The sequence below is a fragment of the Poecilia latipinna genome, unplaced genomic scaffold (genome assembly GCF_001443285.1).
Source record: "Poecilia latipinna isolate Pla-1442-1.1 unplaced genomic scaffold, P_latipinna-1.0 Scaffold2506, whole genome shotgun sequence".
Taxonomy (NCBI): domain Eukaryota; kingdom Metazoa; phylum Chordata; class Actinopteri; order Cyprinodontiformes; family Poeciliidae; genus Poecilia; species Poecilia latipinna.
In genome coordinates this window covers 26060-29816 of record NW_015115122.1, presented here as the reverse complement: position 1 = coordinate 29816, position 3757 = coordinate 26060, and the positions used below count along the sequence as shown (strand labels likewise).

The window sequence follows — 3757 nt, the reverse complement described above, 5'->3', positions numbered from 1 at the left end:
TATATATTTTTTGTTTATTTATATTTATATATATATATATATATATATATATATATATATATATATATATAAATCTCCAAGATGAAATTTCTGTTTTGGCGACTGGTGGGATGCACATCCACAATGCTGAGCACACAGGTCCTCACAATTATACAACAGAGCTTTCAAGTCTCTCAGCCCTTTGATTCCTCCGCTATCTCTGTCGTACCATCCAATTCTGACAGTAAACGATTCCTTTGCAAACACTGCAGCACATTCAACTGTTTCACATGCAAACCTCATGCACTCTCCTACATGCCAAAGTTAATGCAGTTGTGGAGCTGATCTCTTTGGGGCTGCTCCTGAAAAGAAAGTCAACCTTCTGTTTCTCAAAGAACCCAAACACTGCAGCTAAATGGATTCCTTCATGAATCCCAGAAAGTATTTGAAGGATGTGGTGCTATAAAAGTCTCCATCAGATGGGAGTCTTATTATGAGCAGATATTGGGTCCATACAGCAACACATTCATTACAACCTTTCCCTTCCAATCAAACCATCAGAAAAAGAAAGATATTTTTATTTGTACTCCATCTTAATTAAATCTGAGTAAACTCCATACCTGCAGAAGGTATGTTTATTTATTTGGTCTCTTGCATAATTAAAGCCAGCCTTCAATTATGTTGTGTGCTGCAGTCAATATTTTTGATTTGAGAGGGGGAAAAAATGGGAAAAAACTTAAATTAAATATATGCTGGCACAAATGTAAGGATATGTGAGCCTGAGGTCTTCGAAATTCGTCAATATAATACTTTATTAAACTGCGTGGGGAGATAATACTTATATGATTTATAAAGAAAATATAATTGTGTGTAAATTTAGCACATCAATGCGAGTAGAAAAACAGAAACAGAACATCTATATCAGTTGAGCCAAATAAACACCTATAGTATTAAACCTGTCTGTGTCCTGAAAGTACTTCTTAAATTCGCTTCCTTAATTAATCAAAATACGCACCAGCCTGTGTCCCATTATGCGCAGAACTTGCCAGAAATTAACTTACCCGGCTTCTGAAGCAGAAATGAAATGACCGAGGAAAACCATCCGGAGCGAAAAGCACATTAGATTCCACATTAATGTTCATTCACAGCTTCCCGACGTTCACGCCGACACCCAGTTAGTGAGCCGACAGAGGAGCGCGCTCAGGCGAGAGCGAGCCTCTTGGCCACAGACAGCGGAGAGAGGTGCGTCAGTGGAGAGGAGGTGTGAAGACAATATATTAGCAACAGCAACAAAGTATAATAATAATAATAATAATAATAATAATAATAATAATAATAATAAACTGGAACATTTATTGTCAGATATATAAATACCCGTACCTAATTTTGCTCTGTGTCTATAGTGTATATTCTATGTAATGCATGGCCGGCCCAAGGCATAAATGCACTAGGTTGCTGCTTAAAAAGACCCTAATCCAACCGGTGGCCTCCAAGTCCACCAGAATTCTCACACAATCAGGTTTACCAGTTGATTCTTTTTGTTTTATTTTCATATAACATAAATCAACCATAATTATGCTAAACAACATGTGTACTCCTTGATTTTTGTCATTTTAATGTTGACCGCAGAAGTCAGGCTTTTCCTGAGTAAAACCAAGAGCTAACCTTTTAGAAGCCTTCCTATAAAACTAGCAAATCACAGTTCAATGCATTCACCATAAGTAAGAACAAGCTTTTTAAAACTATGTCAACATCAGGGAAACTGCATGCCTTTCCCTTAAAATATTTGGATTATACATAAATTGTTGAAGTAAAATCGTCTGGACTCCAGAAACCAAAACTGAAATACAAAACAAGTACTAAGCATCCTGATACCTTTTAAACATGCACATGTCTGCGTGTATACTTTCCCTCATACAGTATAAATAACTGCAGTTTTTCACATTTTTCAAGGCTCCAACAAAACTTTATGAAATGTAAATAAAATGCTTTCAGTGTTTACAAATTAAAAGGGAGAAAGTGTTAAATGCATCTGGATTCAGTCCCTTTGAGTCAGTTCTATGCAGAATTGTTGTTGCAGTTACAATTGGAAGTCCTTTGAATTTAGGCCTCCATTAGCTTTTGCACATCTTCAAACTTAGTCTATATAATTTTGCAAAGAACACATTCTGGAGCTCTAGTGGCCTTTATGAAAAAAAGTGAACAGAGAGGAAATGGGCAGTCGGAGCAGTGAAGGTCCCAAGGTTGGGAACCATCCCTGGTCGAATCGTGCTGCTGCTAGATCCCGCACTGCCCTGCCCCACCAGTCTTAGTTTTATTTCATCGGACAATGTGGTGTATTTTATCAGTGGTAGTTTTCAAAGTGTTGGTGATGCTTCAGGAACAAAAGCTCTGCTGGCTGAACTTCAGTTGAACAGTAAAGATTTTGTTACAGACTGCAGCCAAAGTCAGCACAACCGAATCATGAGGAAATCATAGTCAGATCATAGAGGATTCCCTGCTGTTATCTGGACAGCATTGCTTTTATTGGGCGCAGGACGATACATATACAAAACCATATCTGGGTTTTCTCCAACATATTAATTCGACAGAACAATGATTAAGTTAACCTTTGCCCATCTTCTCATGCACTGGAATCCATTTGTTCAGACTCAGGGTCTCCATTCTTTGTCCAGAATATCTTCCTTGCACACCCAAAAGTCTTCTTGTGTGGTCAAGCACTACAACAGAAACATTTCTTATTAAACCAAATTGTGACTTGTTAGTCACAGACTAGTCTTAACTGTGTGAAGATTCACACTACCATTTGAGCTGCGAACATAAGAGATCTATTAATGAAAGTAAGATGATGTGTGAATTTATGGCAGCAGTATGTCCATTCTGGTTACATTTATAAATTCACAGCATATCACAGAAAAACAAAAAAAAACAAAAACATTCACTTATTTTACAAAGAAAGTGTAACATCTTTTTTAGTGCTGTACTTAGGTGACTGGCAACAGAAAAGCCTTTACGAAAAAGCAATAAGGGCTACTTTATGGGTCTGAATTCAAGTCCTAATTAGGAAACTGGAAAACACTGATTAGACAATGAGCTAGTGTGTGATTCGGAGGTGTTGTGTTACATTCTCTATCATTTTCTCAACTCACCTCCCTCTGAGCGCTGTAACACTGCTATTTATTAAGCTGGATGTTATGTAAATTTGTTCTCCCTGTGTTTCCTACATAAAGTCACTGACTGATGTCAAAATTCCCCCTATTGACTGCTGGATGTAGATGAGTTATAGTTACGCTGTGAAGATGTACAGCAATTCAGACAGTTAGTTGTGATGTGTGGGCAGTCGTGGGCTGAAACTTTATTTCGCTTGTTTTGATTAGAATAACACGAGTCTGAGAATGAAATTAAAGTGCATAACAAGCTGGCCCTTTTTATCTGTAGTGTGGTCACTTGTTTGGCTGCAATGTTGAAGAAGCGTCACAACTGCAGCCCACAAATCCAAGTTAGACGAGCCAGAGGAGTTATATATGAGTTTGTTGCCAGCATAAAGTTTGCTGCAGATGAGGCAACACTTTCAAATGACGCACAGAACTATATTTGCAAGGTGGAAAACAATGTTTAAGATGTGACTGAAAAGAAATATTGGGTTATGCAGAAAGTGTGTCACTGAATTTGCTGGAAGCAGATGGGTCTGGTTTATATAGACTCACCGTGGGTAGGGATGTCATTAGCTGTGGTTAGTTTTGAATCTTTAAAGGTGCATTTGAAGAGTTTCAACAAC

General features: G+C 37.8%; 1 protein-coding gene across 1 annotated transcript in view; it reads right to left on the bottom strand.

The window, feature by feature from the left end:
- htr1fa (5-hydroxytryptamine (serotonin) receptor 1Fa) overlaps positions 1 to 1255 on the bottom strand; it is a 31829-nt gene extending 30574 nt beyond the window's left edge. Inside the window, exon 1 of the mRNA XM_015019917.1 lies at positions 1041 to 1255. The gene's annotated coding sequence lies outside the window, so the exon portion shown is untranslated. The remainder of the gene's footprint in view (positions 1 to 1040) is intronic.
- Between the last annotated feature and the right edge of the window lie 2502 nt (positions 1256 to 3757).